General features: G+C 39.0%; 1 non-coding gene across 1 annotated transcript; it reads right to left on the reverse strand.

Annotated features, from left to right (window-relative positions):
- Positions 1–17,287: 17,287 nt before the first annotated feature.
- On the reverse strand, positions 17,288–17,391 carry LOC111757340 (small nucleolar RNA SNORA24). Its single transcript, XR_002791711.1, has one exon. It is a non-coding gene; the product is annotated as a small nucleolar RNA SNORA24 (small nucleolar RNA).
- Positions 17,392–23,979: the final 6,588 nt, after the last annotated feature.

The following is a 23,979-nucleotide window of genomic DNA, read 5'->3' on the forward strand; positions in this document are numbered from 1 at the left end:
GCAGAAGTTAGAAAATCTGCACAGAAGGATCTGTGCCAGCAGGCTGAGGGATCTGCACCGGATCCAGGAAGTGATACTCAAGGTAAGGACCAGAGCTCTCTGGAAAAGCACTGCTGCTGTCCTCAGTGACCATGAAGTCCTGCACTCCTCTGATGATGAGAACAATAGAATCCATATCAGGAAAACCCGCATGACAAGCTTCTCCAGGAGAAGCAACAGCTCACCATCTTCCCCTCCGGTTCTGCTTTGGGCCTTCCACACCCAGGATCATGCTGACTGAGTTCAGCTGGCTGCTACAAGTTGACTATTAGTTAACCAATCATGGGTGAGATGACTTTGTGTACCAAGCGTTGTTTCCGCATCTTCTGTTGCACTGATCTTCAAGCCTGTTTTTATGCTATATCGTGCTGTTTCTAATCACTGTAGCCTTTATTAATATAACTTGAAGTCTGGGGTTGTGTTGCCTCCAGCTTGCCTCTTGTTGCTCAGAATTGCTTTTGCTATTCTAGATCTCTTCTGGTTTCATTTTTCTAGCATAGAAGTTCCATGAAGAATTCGACTGGTATTTTGATTGAGATTTCACTAAATCTGTATGTAAATTTTGGAAGTATGCTGATTTTGACGGCATCAGTTGTGCCCATCCAGGAATAATGGATATCATTGCATTTTCCAATGTCCTCCTCAATCTCCTTTTTCAGAGTACTGCAGTTTTTATGGTAGAGGCCTTTTATTTCCTTGCTTAGATTAATTTCTAAGTACTTAATTTTTCTTGATGCTATTATGAATACGATTGTAATTCTAATTTCTTTCTCAGTGAGTTTCTTATTGATGTACAGAATGATATTGATTTTCCTGTGTTGATTTTTTATGCTGCTACATTGTTGAATTTGGTTGTTCTAGGAGTCTTCTGGTGGAATTTTTTGGGTCTTCTACATAAAGTATCATATCACCTATGAACAATGATAGTCTGACATATTCCTTTCCTGTGCATATCACTTTTATTACTTTTTCTTGCCTGATTGCTCTTGGCAATTAATTAATATTTCAAATACTGTATTGAACAAAAGTGGTGATAATGGATATTCTTGTCTTGTTTACCTCATTTTAGAGGGAAATCTTTCAGGTTTTCCTCATTTAATATGACGATGGCCAAAAGAGTGAATTATTCATACAACACACACAAGACAAAATAGAGTAGAAACTATATGTTCATATGTGTGGGGTTCCAAAAAAAGGGCAATACAGTGATTGCTTTGGCAAACTGATTGGAAATCAATAGAAGGGAACTTTCTGGAGTAGTGGAAATGTCACCTATGATATATACAAAGGTGTATACTCTTAATAAACTTTTAAATTCAGATCTGCGCATTTCACTGTGTGCAAATTTTACCTTAATAAAGTATCCTTTCCGTTGCGCGCGCGCGCGCACACACACACACACACACACACACACACACACACACACAAAGTATGATGTTGGCTGTAGGTTTTCCATAAATGCTTTTTATCAGATTGAGATATGATCCTTTGCTGACTACTTTCTTTAGGGCTTTTATCATGAAGGATGCTGGATTTTGTCAAAGGCTGTTTCTCTGCCTATTGAGATGACCACGTGATTTTGGTTCTTGTTTTTGTTTCTGTGATATATGATATTTATTGATTTGTGTTTCTGAACATTCTTGCATCCTTGGCGTAAAGCCTACTTGGTCTTTGAGGCTGTTGAATTCTTTTTTGCCAATATCTTTTGAGGATGTTTGTATTTATCTCAATTAAAGAGATAGGACTAGAGTTTTTTTTTTATTACACTGAGTCCTTGAATTCTAAACATACCTCATGGATATCACACTTTCCACTGTCCTCTGACTCAGAACCATCATCACATTGAGAGAAATTTCTGTTCTTGTGAGTCCCTGCATCTTGAAGAGTTTATGTGTAGAATTCTGCCTATCTTCCTTTCCATGCATCTCGCTTCCTATCTTGGACCGCTTGGGTTTTCTGTCTTACTTTCTCCTGTTTGTTTTTGATTTTCTTCTCTCCTTCCTTTGGGTGAACCATTTTTCCCCAAGACTCACATAGAACTTGTTTTCTAGCAAGAGGCTTCTCTTTTAGAAATCCTGGGTCTTGCTATATCTTTAAAGTTAGTCCCAATTTTTCCCAAATAATATTAATTAATTGATTAACTTTTGCTTAGATGTACATGGTTGCTACAGAAAGTATAGCATTTGCTAAAATGCCCCTACAGAAAATGTTGGATACAAACAGTGCTCCATTCAAATCCAATCAAGATCATTCTCTAGGTTAAAATGAGGAATTTTATCTAAGTGCTTATAGCTACCAATCACATACTTTAAGGTAATTAAGATTTTTTGTACTTTATCTTAACTAGTTAGTGCTATCTCCTACCACTGCACATCCTGCCCCAAGTTTCCCCACGTCTGCATTTAGATCTTCATTCCTGATTTCAGGCAAAGATGGCAGACGGATAAGAGCAGAATATAGAGGCTCCCTGAGACGGACAACTCAGATGTTGAAATAAAACATTGTGGGGAGGCCTGGACAGAGGATCCATATGGATCCTCTCAACCCAGGGAAAAAACTAAAGGGAAAAGAACCCATCAAACATGCAGTTCCAGGGCTACTACTGGAGCAGCTAAGATTCGGTGCTCCCACTGCAGTGTCCAAACTCACGCGGCCACAACTCATCAAGCCACTGGATTCCTGCCACTTTGACTCCCTGGACCAGCCGTCGCACTGAAGTCTGAGGATAGCGAGCCCAACAGAGAACGGAGCCAGCAAGGGACCTGCATTGACCTGCGGTGAGTGCTGGGAATAAGACCCTTCCACAGCAAAGGGGCACCAATGAAATGACATTTTGGAATAGGGCAGGACTGGCAAGAACAAGGAGCAGCAGTGACTTCAGTCAGTTGTTCCCTTCCCAGACAAGATTGGTGGGATGTGCTTGGCCTGGGTCATGCCCCCGAGTGAGACCCAATAAGTTGTCCCAAACCAATTCCCTATGTGCGGTACACACTAAGGCAGTGAAGGTTACTGACTGCATGTTGACTGACCTGGAGCAAGGGGGGGGGGGCAGCATGCTGCCCCTGCTTGCACCTCAATAGCACACTGGAGTGAGCAGAAAGCCCTAGCCAGCGTGCTTCAGAAGAACCATAACCAACTAGGAAAGGGACTGGGACCTCCTGTACACACCTGTGTGGAGGAAATAAAAAATATAAGAAGAGGAAGAAACAAGAAAAGTCCCCAGCCCCCAACCCTGAGAACATTGATCCAGGAGAGGTAAATACAAAAGAGACTGAGGGCAGCAAACATGCAATATCAGACATGGTCATCAGCGGACATAAAGAGATATCTTCGGGACCTCATAGATGAGCTCAAAAGTAAAATATTTAATCAAGCAAAGTAAGATATAAATAGATTAATAAAAGAAATGCTAAGCACTTCTCAAGAAGAGGCAGACAGAAGAATGGAGGAACACAAAAAAAGGAGAGAAACGTTCAATGAAGAATTTAAAGAAAACATAGAATACATGAAGCAGGTTCAAAGACATTACCAGGAAATAAAAAACTCTATTGAAAGCTGGTAAAAATGCTTGAAAGAAATTTAGGATAGATTATCCAAACTAGAGGACAGGTTTGCAATGTAGGATCATGAAAGGAAAATTTTCTTAAAAATAATAAGGAAAGCTATTCACAGAAATAATTAAGGAAAACTTCCCAAGCATAGGAAAACAAAATGATATTTAGGTGTATGAGGCATACAGAACTCGAGCCACCTACAACCAAAACAGTCACACCCAGACATATAATAATCAAGATCTTAGAAATTCAGTATAAGAACAGAATATTAAAAACCATCAGAGAAAAGAGGCAGATCACCTATAAAGGAAAACCCATCAAAATCACGGCAGACTTCTCAACACAGACCATCAAATCAAGAAGAGCTTGGAGTGAAGTATTCCAAGCCCTGAAAGAAAATAATCAACAGCCCAGATTGATGGACTTTGAAAAATTGTCTCTAGAAATTAATGGAGGAACAAGATGCTTCCAACACAAAGAGGAACTGAGAGAATTCGCGTCCACCAATTCAACCCTACAGAGAATACTGAAGGACATTCTAGAGAGAAATGTACCAAGATCCCAGGAACAGTGGCAGAGAGGCCTCAATGAATAGAGCAGAAAGTGGAATGAAGAAGAAAAGCAGACAGCTAATGGCAGAAAAAGAGCATAACAGAGATGAGGCAGAGAAGGTTGGCTATAATCTCTAATATAGATGGCCTTGATACAATAAAAGAAAGAGAAACACAGGCAGAGTAGATCAGGAGGTAGGGTTCATCAAGATGCTCTTTATAGGAAATATAATTAACCTGAAAAAGGGTTTATGGACCAAAAATCAAATATGAGAAAAAAATGCTCTTTGTGACAGGGAACCAGAAAGTAATAGGGGCAACTCAACCAGCACCTGCAGATAGGTTGGAAAGACAGGATTTAAGAGGTAAAGGAATACAACTTGAGATCAAGTCCAGGAGGGAGAAGATTCGGAACCACTTAGGTAAATGGCAAGTTGCCCCCCGAATCTAAAAACTAAGGGAGATGGTGAGACCCAAAAATGCACAGTGCCCCCTGGGGGAGTGAAAGGGGAGGAATAGTCTTTAAAAAGATGGCAGAAGATATTGTTAATAGTGTATCAGGATTTAAAACCCATAGTACTCACACTGCTCTGCTTAGATAGACTATATTCTGTCCCAGTTTGTCTACTTGCACTAGCTCTGAGGGCACAGACATCTATCCCCAAAATAACAGGATACAGTACAATAATCATCCTTAATTTCCTATTAAGTTAATCTGGAGCCCTGTATAACTTCTACTGTTTCACCATGATTGATCTTAGTTAAATCTGGTTTGTTTGATTGCTGTTTGGTATTGACAGATTTTATTTAAAATTGTTATGATTGATAGTATCAAGTCTGAGAGTACAGGCAACTACACTGAAGATGACAAGATTCACTACGATACCCATTCTAGTTTGATTATTACCTGGTTTTGAAGTTTTACACTATCTACAAAGTTTTGTTTTTATTAATATTGTTATGTACTTCTATATTCAATTATACTATGTCTAATGATATAGACAATTCTATTAAAGATAACAAGAGACAACACAGTAACCATTGTAGAACACTTTGTACAGTGGTTTTTATATGACTTTCATTTCATGTGTTTATAGGAATATGTTTTATTTTGTCTTACTTTGTTTTGTTTCTCCCTCTAATATGGGAAGAATAGAAATACATGTTGAGACTCATGCATACGTAGAACCTATAAACAGTTTACAAGAACTGATCTTATAATGCATGATGAAATGTACAACTACTTTGAACAAAGAGACACTACAGTACCCAGTGCTGATTCTGTAGTGTCATTATGTGCAATCCAGAAATACTATTATTCTTTGTTCAGAGTGATTATAGCCTGCTTTGGTTTGTTTACTCTTAACATAAATACAGGCCTGGATAACTGAATGTATGTTTAAGTGTATAGGATTGATGGCCACATTACTAAGTTTTTGTTGGATAGTTGAACAGAACTGGTTGCAGTCTCACTGTTTGAATCTCCACGTTGTATGCTTCACTTTTGTAACTTGAACAACTATTTTAAGAGGACAATATGTAATCATCAACTAGTGATTTCTTACTGTTTGCTTTTTCTGTGAGAGTATGTATTATTTCTACCCTTTTCTGTTTTGTTTAGTCTTTCTTCAAATAAATATTTTTTTTTTCGGTACCAGAGTTCGAACTCATGACCTCACACTTGCCAGGCAGGCACTTATGCCGCTCAGCTAAATTCCTGGCCAAAATTTTTTTAAAATACAAAAAAAAAACCAAAAGTCTTCTATTCTTTTCACTGTGAATCACCTTCCTTTACTCCACTCATCCACAGTCTACTGAAACATAAAAGGTGTCTCTGCTATTAAGCCTGCCACAATTCTACCAGGTCTTACTCTGAACTCCCCAAAATTTCATAATACTTGCCTTTTTATGCAAACAAAAGGAATCATTATTTATATATATATATGATCTAATTTCCCCTGAGAACAGTAAACATACATGATTTGTTTCTATATCTTCTACAGTTTCTAAGTAATAGGCTCTCTACAAATTCTTGTTTATTGGTACTGTCTATATTACTTAGCTTGAACTGCCATCACAAAATAGCAAAGACTGAGTGGCTTACACAACAGAAGTTTATGTTCTCATAGTTATGGAGGCTGCAAGTTCAATATCAAGGTGTCAGAAAATTCCATTTCTGATGAAGGCTCACTTTCTGGCTTGGAGAAGACCGTCTTCTTGTTGTGTCCCCATAGGACCTCTTCTCTGTGAAGAAACAGAGTGAATGATGTCTCTTCTTCCTCTTAGAAGGGCACCATGTCAGTTGGATTAGAGTCCCATCTTCAGCACTGCAGTTAATCTTAGTCAACTCCTAAAATTCTTGTGTCCAAATGATAGTCATGTTGAGAGTTAGAGTTCTGATATATAAATTTTGGGAGACACAAAAATATCCCCCATAACATCTTTTTTCATCTCATTATGTATCAATCTAAAGTATAGGTAGATGCTTTGGTTACTTTTCTCATTGCTGGGACAAAATATCCAACACCCAAAGTTAGAATAGCAAAGGTTTATTTCATCTCACAGTTTGTAGAGGTTTCAGTCCATAGTCAGCTGGCTCTAAGGCAGGGTGGCATGGTGGAGGGACATCGCAGTGAAGAAACAGCCCAAGGCAAGCAGGCAGGAGATAGCACACAGTGAGCAGCAGCCGCAGCAGCCTGCCTTTCCCTTTTTATCCTCCTGCCTACCTTCTTTCAGATGGTGCTACCCACGGTGGTCCTTTATCTACACCCAGAATTATGTCAAACCAATCAGTAGACTAAATTACTAATCACATACCCTTAAATCCCAGAATCACACACCCTAGATCTACTCACCCATGAAAGGGTCTACTTATGACTATATGAGGCTTTGGAAGGCCCTCTAGTTACAAGCCATGGCAATAAGTTATCTCTGATGCACAGGAGAACAATCTCGAGTCATGGTTTGCTTGTTATTAATGGATAAAGTACTGTTTTGTTTAATACACTTTCATTACTAAGACAAGACACCACCTGTCATTTTGCTCTGCTGTTTTCCAAACTCAAATCATTTGTATCGCTATTATGCTTTTTGACATACCTCCATACCAAATGTACCATGATTTGCTTAAAAGTGCTTTTTGAATTGATTCCTGTTTTCACTTAAGTATTTCAGAAAAAAAACTTACTGTGAAATTATGGATTTGGTTATGTTTTTATCGTATTCCTTAAAATAATGATATTACAGTTAAAATATATGTTCAGATTGTTTACTGTGCCACTCACTAAACAAGGATTCTATTTTCTGCTTTGCTGATGTCAGGCTCAGCCACATGACTGGCTTTGTCCACTGGTGCCTGCTGCTGCTCGGTAGAAGCTGTGAGTGGCATTTCCTGCCATGGCATTTCCATGGTTCTAGCTCCATAATTTTCTCCCTTTGGCTAAAGTCTGCATTAGGAGCTATGCTTTAGCTTAGTCTTGAAATGAAGACAACATGAAGCAAAGCTAACTAGCGACTTAACATATTTGACAACGAAATAAATATTTGTTATTATAAGCGACTGAGATTATCCTACAGGTCACTTGTTATTACACATAACTTAATCTATGCTGCCTAACAAAGTGATTATTATATACCAGTGGTCTCTGACTTAATCATTTTTCTTATGGTTTTTCAACCTTATTATGGTACAAAAGCAATAGACATTCCATTGAAAGCATACTTTAAAAACTGAATTTTGATCTCCCAGGGTGTGATATCTGATACATCCTGTCTAAGAATACTGGGCAATGGTGGTCAGTCACAGGCCCCATCACCACCTGAGATAACCAACAGTTTTATAAAATAGGTTTTGCTGAGATGATTTGGCCGTATGAAGGCTGTATAAGTGTTTTGGTTATGTTAAAATAGGCCATGCTAAGCTTTGATTCAGTGAATTAAGTGCATTAAATTCATTTTTTACATGATATTTTCATCTTACATTGAGTTTGTCAGGATGGAATCTCATCATGAGTGAGCTTAAGTTATTTTACATAATAATACCCTGAGAAACCTACAGCCCTTTGACAAACAGTTGCTCACTGCCTCTGAAGACTTGAATTTGGGAGAGGTAACTATAAGATATCTATAAAGTATGACCTAAAGTATGCAGTGAATGTATAAATAAAGCAACTTATTTCAGTAAAGTATTGACATTAATTTCCCTCAAAAATACTCCCCCAAACTTTGAACACAATTATCTTATCATTCTTGCCACTTTTTGGGGCAATTCTGAAAGTCCTCTTTCATGAATGTCTTTAGTTACGCTATTGTGGTTGCCTTGATGTCTTGAATCGGTTCAAAACAGTCACCATACATTGACATTTTGACTTAGATGAAAAACCAGGAGTCACAGGGTGCAGAACAGTGAATGAGGTGCAGGAAGACAGGCTGTAATGTTTCTATTTGACTGAAATGGTTGATCTGTGAAGGGCGAGCAACAAAGACAGTGAATGTTTAGACAAAACATTTTATGGCAAGAGACACATTAATTCCCTTCAAGATATTCTCCCAAGATTCAAACAAAGTTATCTTATCATTCTTGGCAATATAGTTTTCACTGTGATAATTTTTTTAAGAACTTTTTAAACATTCACCATATTTTTGATCAACCCTTGTATGTACATTTAAAATGACACTATTTTTTTCTTACTGAGAAATTACTTGAGCAGCATTGCAATACTCTGTGAGTGTCCTGCATCCTGACGAATCATGTTTCCCTTTTTAACATGCAGAGCACAGGATGGCACTTTTTCTCCTAAAGGGGGAAAATTATTACGCTTTAAAAATAGCCTTTAGACTCCAGAGGTGGTGGTGGAGATTTGGCACTCAGATGACCTGAAGGCACTTTTTGTCTCAAATGCTCGAGTTTCTCCCACGGACACTTCAAAGACTTCAAAGGCAGGTGGACTTCGGGAAGTGCCAGGCTTTGAAGTGGGGCACGGAGCACGTGGGAATGGTCCCCAGGCTGGGAGAGGTGGGTGACTTTTAACACAACAGAGCTGAAACAGGATAAAACAGTAACAACGAACCCATGGAGTGTAAAGATGTTTTTTATCTGTTTGACCATAACTTGATCTATGTAGTTTCATAAAGTAAAATTTCTGCTTTGGTCAGACAATCTCAGTGAAGCAATATATTAACATTCAGGATTATCAAGAGTTGCTTTGTCTGCCATGTAAAAAGAACAATATAGTAAAAGAATCACAGTGTCATGAAATCCATAAGGCACTTTTGAGAGGGCCATGGTTGGGAGCTTCAGCTATCTTTCGCTGTCTGCTCTTCCCCCTCTTCTCCATTCTGTGGCCACTGGGTAACAATCACGTCCTTTTTTCACGTCAGGAGTCTTCCTTAGCTCTCCTCCTCTTTAAATCCTCATCTGCACTTGACAGTTAACCTTGGCATTGAACCCACTCTAGCTTAGTCTTCTGTGAAATTCCACTTTCCTGATTGTCCTCCGAACTTCTGGAAACTTATTCTCGTGTAAGTGGGATGTTCCTCCCAGGTCCCTGAAGCCGCCCTATGTCTCTTCTGCTGTGCTCTCTGCTTTGAGAAGCCAACCCAGGATGCTCCTGATGCTGATGTCTCAGGTCGGATGGTCCCCCCACCCTCAGGGGTTCTGATTCCCATCTGCACAGAGGTCATGTCCACTGCATGTCCTAATATCACTTCAAACTCAAGTGGATGAAGCCACGCCCATCTTCTGACCCATGCAACATTTCTTTTTACTGTTCATTCTGTTCCTATTCTCCTTGGAACTATCTTTTATTCACCCATCTCTTTCAGGATCTCTATATGATCTATTTCCAGATAAGTTTTTTTTTTTCTCTTTTAAGTAATTTTTAAAAAAATTTTTCTCAGCAGGATGTGGTGGTACACCCCTATAATCCCAGCACTTGGGAGCCTGAGGCAGAAAGCTCACTGTGAGTTTGAGTCCAGCCTGGGCTACAAAGTGAGTTGAAGACCAGCCTGAATACACAGCAGGACCAAAAATAAAATTGTTTTCCAATTCCTACTTCCAGTGCCCTTGTCCAGACTCTGGCGTCTGCAGCATCGGCCCATTGCATATTCAAGATGCTCAGGGGCAGCAGATGCCTCTAGTTTCAGTATCTGTTATCTCCTCTCTTATTAAAAAGAGCTCTGGGAACATTCCCAGAAGAACTGAAAACATCATACACAGTGATATATGTGCACCCATGTTTATAGCAGCACAAGTTGTAATAGCCAGATCTTGGAAACAATCTAAGTGTCCATCACTGAGAAATGGACAAAAATGTTGTGGTATTTTTATACAATGGAGTACTACTCAGTTATAAAGAATGATCACATTGAGATATTTGTAAACAAATGGATGCAACTTGAGACAATACTATTAAGTGAAATAGGTCAAGCTCACATGTATAAACACCATACAGTCTCCCTAGTGTAAGTAATGGGAAGAGTCCATAAGATTTTGTGGTAATCATGATTCCCCATTACATTGTTTTGAAGCCTTATAATATTTTCATTCATTAGTTGGAATGGTTTTATTATTTTGTTTGATTTTATTATGTGTGATGGTATGAACAGCTATTTGAAGAAAACAAGGCATTATGACAGCCATTGCTGATTTAATGTCATCTTGCTTTGAAGTCCTACCATGCTTTTGTTCTTCTGTTTCCATTGGTTCTATAATGTTGTGTCTTATTGGATTTTAATATGTGTGATAGCATAAACAAATTTTCTATGGAAAAATGAGATAATATAGTAGCCATTGTTCATTTTCTGTTATTTGGTGCTGAATTCCCTGTAATACTGTCATTCTCTTGAATGGTTTTATATTATTTTGTTGTTTGATACTATTGTATGTGAAGGTATGCTCAACTATTTCAAAGAAAGAGACATTATTATAGCTACTGTTAATATGTGGTTGTCTTGTGGTGAAGTCTTGTCTTGTGTTGCTTACATTGTTCTGTTCTGATCTGCTTTGTTCTGTCTTCTTTTGTCTTAATCTCTCTCGCTTTTTTTTAAAAGAGCTTTGGTTATTGGGGAGGAAGATAGCAAGATGGCCAACTGAAAATATCATCTCTATTATCTGCACATTCAGAGACACAGTCTGGTTCATCTGCTTTAGCTGTGCTATGTGAGAATTCCAGGAGAGCTTTGATTTCCTGATACATGAAGACCCAGCTACACATGCATGGAATGAAGATGCAATGGCTGCTTAAGACAACATTGTTTAAATCCAGGTAAGGAAGTTTTAAATCCTTCTTCAATAATTTATTGTACTGAGTCTGTGTGAAACTTATCTATTCTCTTTGAATCTCAATGTCTTACTTGTAAAATGGGTATAAAAAGGCTGTGTTGAAAAATAGTTGTTGGGGGAAATTAGAGATACAAATAGAACATAGAACATCAAGCATGCTACATTACAGGACATTGTCATTATTAAGAAATAATGGATATGATACCAGATGTTTCTATTTTCTAAATTTCTACTGTATTTAGAGTAACTATGATACATATTTGCACTGCCATATTTTATCTCTTGAATTATCTGTCTACTTAGGGGCAATTAAGCCATAAACACATTGGATTGATCATCTTTTCTGCTTGTTTAATAGCCTCCAAACTGCCTTGTTCAGTTCGAGACAAGTTTTAGGCTCCTAACACTTAGAAATTTGTAGACAGTTATAGCAAAATGTGTTGGAAATCAAGTCTCTGAAAACAGTATTTTCTGTGATTTATGAACTAAGAGTTATAGCACCTGCATCCTATTCTGAACCTTCACTCTATTTTCTACCTGTAGCAGTCTGTTTTCTCTTATTATAACTTGTTACCAAGGCTGAGTTACTTATAAAGAAAATAGGTTTGTTTGGCTCACATTTTGGAAGCTGAAAGTCCAAATAGCCTGATGCTAGTTCTGACGAGGCCCAACCTGATTACATCTCATGCAGTGACATCATGGCAAGAGCACGCACAGGAGGAGATCACACTGTGGAAGTGACAGCCAGAGAGACTGACAAACCCAGTCCCTTCCAAAAGCAAAGCCCCATGGCCACATGACATCTCTTGGATTCCATCTTTTAAAAGAATCCATAAGATTTTGTGGTAATCATGATTCCCCATTATACTGCTTTGAAGCTTTATAATGCTTTTACTCGTTACTTGGAATAGTTTTATTTTGTTTGATTTTGTTATGTGTGATGGTATGAACAGCTATTTGAAGAAAACAAGGCATTATGGCAGCCATTGCTGATTTAATATCATCTTGTTTGAAGTCCTACCATGCTTTTGTTCTCCTGTTTTCATTGGTTCTATCATATTGTATCTTATTGTATTTATTATGTGTGATAGTATAAAAGCTTTTACAAGCTCCACATGTGGCATCCAGAGGTAGCGGTGAATGCCTATAATCCCAGCACTCAAGAGGCTGAGGCAAGAGGATCACTGTGAGTTTGAGGCCTGCCTGGGCTTCCTGTTCAGCTGCAGGCCAGCTTGAACTGGCTAGTGAGACCCTGTCTCACATAAAAATCAGAAAAGTAAAAAATAAAGTCTCCACACCTCCTCGCATAGCCACCACACTGGGAGCCAATACATGACATGCAAACCATACCACTGTCTTTCTCCTCCTTCACGCTATTTTCTTTGGCACCCAGCTGTTTATGCCTTCGTCTTTTGTCCTAATGATCAGCCTGCATCCTTTTAATTTCTGAAAAAGCAAGAGCTATGGATTGAAACAGGGCTGTATGAAGCCTTCCCCAAGAAGCAGCTCAGAGGGAAAGAGCTCTTGACGCAGCTTGAGAGTCTGATGTGCTCTCATCATCAAAGCATCCAAGCTGGCAGAAGCAGCTTCCTGTCCAGAGCTACCCTCACGGCCTTGCCTTGGCCTGGAGAAGTTGTTTCCTTTGTAGTTGATACATAGTAATTGTGCACTTTTATGGGGTATAGTGTGGTTTTTTGGCAGTGCTGAGATTAAACCCAGAGCCTCACAAATGCTACACAAACTCTCTACCTCCAGGTATATCCCAAGCCCTGCTCAATCTGTCTAATATATATATGTATATAAATCATAATGATTAAATTTAAGTAACTAGCATATACATCACTTCAAACATCTCTGTGTGGTGAAAACATACAAAATCCTCTCCTCTAGGTATTTTGAAACATACAGTACATCAGTAGCTTTGCCACTCTACTGAGCAATAAGACATCATTATGATTCCTCTTATCTGTGTCTTTGTACAGGATTAAGATTCTATGAATAGGCACTCCCAGTTTCAAAAGGGGAGAAATTCTAAGTCAAAATATTCTAACACATTTATTACTCAAGGTCGATTGGGATCATAAATACGGAGATTAAAGTGTCTGTCAAGTCACGAGGATCCCTCAAGGTACAGCATCTTGTAGTCCGGGCTTATCTTCTTTTATCAAAGTGTGTATAGATAGAAGGCATTTATTCTGTCACACCAACCCCCAGGATTTGAAGATGGAATATAATAAAAACGAGATGATGGTGAGAAAAACTGGCACACTCATTTTCTCTGTCATTATCTTTGATTTTGAAAAAGCCCTGAGTGAGTGTCACGTTCTCCTGCAGTTCCTGCAGGGGGATTCAGGCTCCCGGCCTTTCCCGCCTGAGGGCTTCGAATGGGAGAAGATGTTGAGATGCAGACGCTCAAGGTCGCTGACATCCTTGAGGAAAACGGCTGAGAAGAATGGCAGAGCAGCCAAGCTGCCAAGAAATGAACATCCTAACCTAGTATTTCTAGGATTTGTTCCAGCTTTTTTTCATAAAAAGAAAACCATCTCAGAAAATGTATAGATTGCTTGGCATCCAGCATGATGTTTATATTCCCCCTCTTCCTCCTGCGTTCCCCACTCGTATCTGCTCCGACCAGCTATTGCCCTGGGTTGGTTTGTTAGCATCTGCCTGTGCGTGCCCATGCTTACACGTGTCAGTGCTTATGTACGGTCTTGAACTTGAACATTGGTACTCATATGATTGTCTAAGATCATTTCATTTTAATTATGGAGCCCTGCCTCCCACCTCTTTGTCTCCTCCCCCCAAACTGCTGTTTGGTGCCTCTGTTGCAATGGGGTCATGTTTTTGACTTTACCAAGAGGAAGCCAGGGGCCTTCAAGAGGTCTGCAGTGCTCACCAAATACAGATGCTCAGGAAATGGGGGGCTCATGTGACTTCCACAGAGGGAACTTCTCAGCTACAAGGCCGTGTCCTGTGGGGTGGGGAGCACTTCACTCTTCAGTGTCTCCTGGCCTGCTTGACTCCAAATGTCCCTTGGAATAATTCAACTTCTTATCTAAGGTACAGGCCAGCTTCCTTAAAACACCAACTGCTGTATTGCACAATAGGTCGGTTATATAAGAGGATCTTAAGAAAGAAGAAAATCCCAAGCAATACATAACTGCCTTTCTCCAGGCTTCAGCCCCAGGCCTGGTAAAGGGACACAGTTGAAGGCAGTGGTCCATTTGTAAACAGAAGCTGCAGAGTAGCCACTTGGCCTTCTTGAAGGGTGTTCAAGGGCTTCCCATCATTTTTAACATTTCCTCTGACTCCCTCAACTACCACTCCACCTCAGCACCCCAAATGCAGGCCCTAATTATCCTGGATGAAAATAGAAGTCTTCTCATCATTTATTTATTTTTAGCACTTGCTCAAACTAATTGGTAGCCCTGCAACCCATACATAATACAGTGATCTGGAAGAAACTGACAGCTACCTAATGATGGATTATATTGTGCGAGCACAAAGCACATAAGGCTTATTCTTCAGCAGGGTCTTGTACAACTGCTGTCATCTGGAAGTTCATGCTTTCTTACATACCTGATCTTCCAGGGTTGGTACCAAATTACACAGCTAAAGCTTCAAGAGGCTAGAATGCACCACTCCTACCTTCTTCAATTGGCTTTCAGGGATGGGATGGCCAGACCTGAGCCTTGGGCAAAAGCTCCATGCTTTATTTAGGAGGGCAATGTCCTTGAACCCTTTGACAGTCTTCACTATTTGATGGGAAAGATCAGGAGAAGTCAGGGAAGATCATACTTCTGGAGGCAGATACATCTTGGTGGAATCTCAGCTTAAACATTCATCATTTATATGACTTCAGATGAGCTGCCTTAACTTTTAGAATCTAAGTTCTCTCTCTATAGGGAGAATAACACTTACCTTCTGTGACTGTTAATCCTGATAGATCAACTTCATTGGATTAAGAAATACCTAACAGATTAGTAAAACACGTTCCTGGGTGTGTGTGGGTGGATCATGGGGTTTGGTCTTGGACACTCTATATGGTCCCTCAGCCATTACTTTTGGGTACAGCTCCACTGCTGTGCTTTTCTCAGCCACCATGGACTAAGCGGTCTTGGCCCACCATGAAGTTTCTGGGGTGGATCCATTCCCACCACACACCATGCGCTGATCTACTGAAACCATGAACTAAATTAAACCTCTCTTCCTTTAAATTGTGAGTGTCCAGTACTACATCCACCAAGTAGTAAGCAGACCAATGTATCATCCAATGTATTTTGGAGAAGTACTGTGGAAACACAAATTAAACTGCTAAATAAAAGATTAGATATCCAATAACAGTTTCTTTTCTTCTTTGAATTTATAGCTCTTTCAGATTTTTTTAAATTTAAATATTTTGTTCCTTCTTTGACTTTACAGAATCTTTGATCTGCAAGCAATCATACATACACAGATCTATTTCCTAGACCTGTTTGCTGGAGGGAAATATGAAGAAAATATGCTAAGATCTGCACTTCCATTTTGCTCTTTTATTAATAGGTTAATAGCATAGCGTAGACAAGATATCAACATACCATGCAAGATATCATTGTGAAGACTCTGGAATTCTAGTTTTGATGCCACCAGAAAACGTGCTCAAGAGCCGTGGGATTAAGAAGGCCTACTTTGGAATCCTATGCTAAATGTGTGAGCTTAGATAAATTATTCAACCTCATTGAGCCTTAACTTTCTCATTTTACCTCACAGAGATTTTTGTATTAAATACAATAATCAATAAAGTATTCATTATAGCTTGGCTCTCACATGCCTCAAAGACCCATCTGCTAATGCTCTGATCACCAGGCTGTGACACTCCTGGGAGATAATGAAACTTTTTGGAGGTGGAGCCTCATCAGATGCTGTTACCTCATTGACGAGTGACCTTGAAGCAGGTATTGGGATCCTAATCCACCCTTCCCTGTCTCTGTCGTTTGCTTCTTCCCTGCCATTAGATGACTAAAGAGGCCACACGCTTCCACCATCACGCAGCACCAATGACACAGGGACAACCACCTATGGATTGCAAACTCTGAAACTGCACTGTTGCACATTTTGTGGGTGACATGCATTGACTATTACAGTGTCACACAAGGGTGTAGGTTCATTGCCTTAAAAATCCTCTGTGCTCCACCTATCCATCCCTTCTTCCCTAACACCAGACAACCATTTGTTTATTTATTTATTTATTTATTTATTTATTTATTTAGATCTTTTTGAGACAGGGTTTCACAGTGTGGTTTAGGCTGGCTTTGAACTCACTTTGTAGCTCGGACTGTAGCTCGGACTGGCCTCGAACTCACAGCAGTCCTCCTGCCTCAGCCTCCAAAGTGCTGCGATTACATGTATGTGCTACTGTGCCTGGCTAATCATTGATTTTTAAAACACCTCCCTAGATTTTGTTCTCATGCAAATCAAACAGTTCGTTGAATTACATCCAGGAAGAATTGTAAATACAAATTCAAAAACAGACATTGAAAATAATCCCTTGACAGTTTCCAGAACAGTCATCAAACTATCCATCCCATAGTCAAGAGTATAAAGTTTGGTGAGCCACTTCAAGATGCTATATACAATGTCATTTGTTATCACTTTGGAATTCTTGATATCTCATCATGTTTTCTTTTATCCATCAGCAATGAACTCAGCTTCTTAGAAATACTTTCTTTTCTTTCTTCCTTTTTTAATTTTGGTATCTGGAATCAAATGTAGGACCTTGTGCTTGCCAGGCAGGTGTTTGTTCTGCTGAACTATATCCCCAGTCCTTAAAACATTTAAACAATAGTTTAGAAAAGGTTTCCCAGTCACATGCCATCTTCTAGGATTTTTAACAGTAAAATCAGAATCTGACACCAATTAATTGTTGACAGTTTTGCCAATAAACAAGAATGTGCCCCAGTTGACAGACAAGCCCCAAAGATACAAGGAAGTCCCTGGGAACTTTGCCTTCTGTAGAACGCCATATAGTTGAAAACGTTCTATTTTGTCTTTTAAGATTTGCATATTTCATTAATAATATGCACTTAAGATACTTAAATTTTTTTCATGGCTTAAAAGCTTATTTCTTATTAGTGCTGGATAACTGCACTCATGGTATGAAAGTACCACAATTTATAAATCTACTCACAGGTGACAGGGGACTTGGTTGCTTCCAAATTTTGACAAACATAAATAAAGCTGCGATAATTATTTGTCTACAGGTTTCTTTGCATATGGGTAAAATACCAATGTGTTCAATTACTGGAGTGCATGGTAAAATTATGTTTAGTCTGAAACTCAAATTGCCTTCGAAAGACTGGCTGTACCCATTTTGCATTCTTGTAGCATGTAGGGATGTGACACACCCTCACCAGCATTTGATGTTATGGATGACTTGGATTTTGGCCATGCTGTTAGATGTGTGGTGGTATCTCATTGTTGTAATTTAAAACTTTCTGATGGCACATGATGATTACTATTGCTCTTTTAATTTTTGATCACATTTTGCTGGCATTTGGTTTGGTTTACTTACTAGTGGTGCCTCACCGCTGTAAAAGTAGCATTTGTTTGAGAGTGGTCAGGAATAAAACTAAGAATGGGATAACTGTAAACACAGAATCTAAATTTAGAGTTTTCGTTTATGTGTGTTGCCCAAGTTTGCAATACTGGATCTAGAAGTTTTGTTGGTGGAAACTTAGTGCTTAGGAATGGTGTCTATGTTATATACCAGAATAGTCCTCAACATTTTGGTATCAGGTATTGTTCTGTCTTTTTGAGACAGGGCTTTACTATCCAGTTCAGGCTGGCCTTGAATTCATTTTGTAGCACAGACTGGCTTTGAACTCATAGCAATCCTCCTGCCTAAGCCTCCAGAGTGCTAGGATTACAGGCAGAAGCAACTGCACCTCTCAGGATCCCATAACTCTTAAAAATTATTTAGAAGCCCTAAGAATTTATATTTATGAAGAATAAATTTATTTTTACTATTTGAGAAATTAAGAATGCACATTTTAAGCATTTATTAATATATTAAATAATATTAATAAAATCATATGTTAATACAAATATAATTTGTGAAAAAAGTGCATATTTTGAAGAATTGACCTTGAAGAATGACACTGTTTTACATTTAAGGAAATCCATAATTCGGCTCATTAGAAGATGCTAGATTCTCGTATCTGCTTCTGTTGTGATTTTTTTTTTTTTTTAGTTTAAGTGCATTAAGAAAATTTAGCTTCATATGGATGTGTTTATTGAGGAAAAGATATGTATTTCTAAGAACACCTGGAAAGCATGTTGGAGAGTCCCAGGAATTTTGGGGCCATACTTTGAGAACCATTGGCAGGGCGGCATATTCTCTAGTCTGCACATTTTCATATTCTTGGTTTGACCATGAAGTTCCCACATACATGACTTTTAGTCAATGGCAAAGACTTTGGTGAAATGAAGGGGAGGACTTTAAGGGGGGAAATGACATACTGAAATGCTGTGAAGCCCACAGAGCACTGTCTATGCTTACCACATTGTATCTTACCTATAAAGCACCATGTTTTCCTGAAAATAAGACCTACCTGAAAAATGAGTTCTGGAGGATGTCTCTTCTAAAATCACCCTACAACTTGTTTTCTGAGTGGCACTTATTTTCAGTGAAATACAGAAGCAGTGGTGGATAAGTGCAGAAACTAGAAATGGAGAAGTTGGGCTCTGTGGTGGTTAAACTTAATTATGCCAGCTTGGGAGTCAAGAAAGGGATTATTAAAGCACAATCCTGGGTGTTCCTGGGTTGTCCGTAGAGGCATGACCTTGAGTATTGTATCTGATTCTTGGTCTGTTTGTCTTTAGCTCTGTTTCCCAGTCACCATGAACTAATTAACTTTGCTCTGCCATGCTCTTTCTTAGAACTAGGTGACCATGGACTGACTCCTTTGAGATTGTAAGCCAAATTAAACTTTTACTTGCTTAAGTTTTAGGTGTTAGGTATTACATCCCAGTGATGGAAAACCTGCCTAGTACAGGTTCCATTTCCATATACACATTTGGGCATATTAGAAAATGGCTTAAGCTGTCTACCACTCTGTTTCTTCATCTGTAAAATATCTTACTTCAGAGTGTTCTCATGAAGATTAATAAGGTAAAGCACTTCAAGTTTTAGCATCATGCTTAGATGAAATGCTTCATAAATGTTAGTTCATAAATCAGCAGCACCTGATTTCTCACTCTGATTAATATTGGATGAGCATGATACAAGGAAGCATCAAGACTTCTTTAAAAAGAAACTAAGAACACAAACACATATAACTACTGGGAACAAGTGATTGTTTACAGTGGATTTTGAAAAAGAACCCTAGATAACAAACTTATTATATCATCAGATATAAAGGACACTGTCAATAACTATAAATATAGAAACGAAACGAGAATTCAGCAAGTGATTTTCTAAGTATTGTAGCCAATGTCTACAATTCTTTTCTTAAAAATGCTTACATAGCTAAAAAACTTGAGGCCTAACATGGACCATTTCCCTCATTCCCTGAATTCTTCATATCACGTCATGAGTGAATGGGGTGGACTTTGACTAGAGAAACACAGCACCAGGACATGCAGATTCATTACCGAGACTTGAGCTCTCACAGTCAATGAAGTATCCAGTTAAGCTGTAACCTCTTAAAGCTATTTGAATAATTCTTGATGCTGAAATAGTCCCAGCATAGAAGGTGGGAAAGGAAATCACTTTCAGGCTGGAACTCATGGACACGAGCTGCACTTTCATGATAGTAGACTGAAATTGTGTCCATTCTGATGACCTCTGATCTGGGTGATGAGATATCCTGTTGAAGCCAGGTCATCTCCTCATCAAAGCAGATGTGCTCAGCTGGCCTAGGGGTCAGTGACACTGAAGAAGGGCCTAGGGAAGGGACAATGGCAGGCTCAACTTTTGCTTGACTCCAAGGTGAGTTTTCAGGTCAGCAGCAATGCGTGTGAGCAACAACATAGCTTTGTTCCCCACCAGTGCTCTCCAGAATTACCATCAGTCTCCATGTGGCCCATACTAACTATAAACCTATAAGAGAGAGAAATCTGAGGCAGGTAGTTAACGTAAGACAGTCTAAAATATAGCAACACCATCCCAGTAAGACCTTACGCACAGTCAGTTTTTTATCAACGTTCCATTTTGGCTTGAAATGTAGGTTCTGTTAGTGGGTGTGTAGTCTATCAAGCTCACTGATTGTGCTCTTCAACTTTTCTATGTCCTTACTGACATTTTTCTTAGCTTGATCTGTTAGTTACCAAGAGAAGGAAATTTAAATTTCAAATTGTTACGAGGGATTTGACTTGTTTATTTCCTTAAAGTGCTGTCAAATCGTTGGTTTATATTTTCAGAGGCTATGACAGTAAAGGAACTAAAGTACTTTTATTATGCTGCTTCACTGTGTCTCTGATAATTTTTTTTTTTTTTTTTGCTTTGGAGCCTATTTACTTAGCAGAGATAAACTCAGAGAACAAAAGGAAAGAGTCATGAAGTTTATTTATTGTGCATATTTTCTGTTTGACCTTAATGATGATGACAAGAGGAAAACAAAACAAAGCAAAGCTCTTCTCTGTGAATTATTATAAACCTCTCATCGCATGTTATGCATCCCAAGTTCACTCTGCTGGTGTGGTACAGATACGTCAAGGGGAATCCATTTACATATGACCTACAGTGGACTACTCTGATGACAACAAAAGTAAAGACCATTCCCAACCTATGAGCATTCCAATAGAGTTCCACAGAATAGGGTCACTGAATAAAAGGCAGAAAACATGCACAAATTAAACAAAAGAAACGCTAGCAGAAACTGTAGTCAGTAAACTCATATACAAAAGACTTTTGATAAGAGCATGATGAGACAGAATTGACTTATAAAGACCGATTAGTAATAAGTTGTAAGAAATTAAGGATAGGCTTGCAAATATGGGCAGTTACAAGAGACCATAAGAATGCAAGAAGCTCTGAAACAAAATTAAAGAATGTCTCTAGAAATTACATTTACAACTGAACCTTAAAAATTCATGCTGCTTGGCAGTTATTCAAAAGTTAATGGCATAAAACCCCACAACTGAACTCCTAGATACATATCCCAAAGCACTGGACACCAGTCTTTCAAATACTATTACAGTGTTCATGGAAACGCTATTCACAATAGGAAAAAAAAAAAAGCTAGAAGCAGCCCCAGTGTCAATCAGCAGATACATGGATAAACAAAATAAGATCTTTACCTTCAAAACTCATATGCTCAGAGCCAGAGTGGCTCTTGGAAGTAAATGGATAATGACAACACAACTTTATTACTGGTTTAATTCATTCATGAATTTAAAATTTGATGAGATTATTGGGAGGTGATGAAGACTTACAAAATTGGGTTTAGTTGACGGGAGTGCATTATGGGGACATGATCTTGGGAACTATATTTTAACCCAGCCCTTTCTGTGACCTTTCACTCTCTGTTTCCCAGCTGCCATGAGATGAGGAGCTTTGCTCTAGAACATCTTTCTGCCATGATGGACTAAAACTGTGAGCCAAAGTTAATTTTTTTTTCTCCTTTAACAGGTTTATGCCACATATTTTGTCCCAGTCATGCAAAATTGATTAACACAGAAAATTGGATCCTTGCTGTGACTATACTTGTGTTGTTCAGAAGACATTAGGACTGGTTTGCGAGAGGAAATTGGAAATGTGTGGAGGTGTGACCTAGAGAAGTTTTAGGATGATTTAAGTAGAGCTTAGTGGGTGATTCCATCAGGTACTCAGGAGACCAGAATGCTGATAGGAATGTGGACAATACACACTACACTCATGAGGTATTAGGTAAAAATGAGGACTCAGGATTTGGACTAGAGGCCATGCATGTTAAATTCTGGTAAAGAATTTGTCTACATTTTGTTCATGTCCTGAGACTGTGATTTTGAGTAATTAATTGATCCAGTGAAGGGAATTTTAAGCACTATTCAGTTGGTGGCATGGGCACTGTAGCCGATTTTAACCGGATTCGTAGTAAGAACCAAAAACAGGAACCAGAATTTAAAAATTTGAAAAATTTGCAGTTTGGACAGAAAAGAAGCTTGTGGAAAACCGAGGCCAAGGAAGGTGAGGCTGAAGAAATTGGCACCATTAAAATGAAGACAAGTATTTTGCATTAAGACATTACTAAAGATGCCTGGAAAGCATTTTAAGAATTGGCCAGATCATATTCACCAAAAGCTCAAATGTGTACAGGTATTGCAAGGCTTTGAGAAAAGTCTGCTCACAAAGGCCTACTCTCAGGATTCGTTTCATGTCACTGTACTCAGCCATGCTGCAGTATGTGAAGTGGGCCTTGTTAGTGTTCCAGCTGGCCCCAAATCTTGCTGTCATCCACATGGCACTGGTTTTGCAGGCATGCAGAATGTAAGACTGACAGGGTCATAAAGGCGTCCACCTGGATTTGGAAGGAAGACCTGGGAGGCCATAGGATGTGTGATAGAGTTGAACTTCCTTCTGCCAGCTCCTGAGAGGGTGATGTAAGCGGCTGTGAGAGTAAAGCTAACTGGACAATGCAAATCTCCCCAAGAAGTTAGAGACGTCAAGAACATGAAAGATCTTGCAGAAAAGCCACAGGCAATAAGCAGAGCCAGTACAAAAGAGAGGTGATGTGGGTTGACTCCAGCAAGGCCATAGGAGTAGGGCTTCCAAATCCCTTTGAAGCTCAGATCATGTCATCATGAGCCCCAGATGCTCAACAGAGAAGTAAAGGATTGCTTGTTTGCCTATTGGATTTCAATTTTCCTTAAGTACCATCTCTTTTTTCTATGCTCCTATTCTTTTTTGGGATGGAAAAGCTTGCCCTGTGCCTGTGTACCTTGGAGGTATATAACTTGTTTGTGAATTTTGCAGGTGCTCATAGCAAAGACTTTGCCTTAAACCTCAGAGAAGACTTTGAATTTGAACTCTTGAGCAGTGTTTGAACTTTGAGACTTTAGGAGTTCTTAGAAATGGACTGACGGTACTTTGCATAATAAAATTGACATAAGCTTTGTGGGGCTAGGAGAAGAATGATGGTTTGAACTTGAAATGTCCCCCAAAACTCGTATGCTAAAGGGTTGGTTGCCAGCTAATAGGATCATATGGGTTCTAACTTCATCAAGCAGATTCATCTATTGATTAAATCATAATTAGATATAATTATTGAAAGATGAAAAAAAATAAAAGACAGGGCCTAGCTGAAGGAAGTGGGTCTTGGAGTAATAACCTTGGAGGTTACATGTGGCTTCTGGTCCCTTCCTCGTTGGCTCTCTCCCTTTCTCTTTTCTTCCTGGTCACTATGAACTAAGCAGTTTTCCTCTATTACAACTTTTTGCCATGACATTTCTGCCTTACGAGTCAAAACAATGGAGCTGGTTTATCGTGGACAGAAACCTCTGAAATACTGAACCAAAACATACTTACCTTTTTTTAAAAAAGTTGATGGTCCTAGGTATAGCATTTTGTCACAGCAATGCAAAGCTATCACAAAGT

The sequence above is a fragment of the Cavia porcellus genome, unplaced genomic scaffold, assembly GCF_034190915.1.
Source record: "Cavia porcellus strain 051 isolate PalLab524CR breed Dunkin Hartley unplaced genomic scaffold, mCavPor4.1 scaffold_30, whole genome shotgun sequence".
In the NCBI taxonomy this organism is placed as follows: domain Eukaryota; kingdom Metazoa; phylum Chordata; class Mammalia; order Rodentia; family Caviidae; genus Cavia; species Cavia porcellus.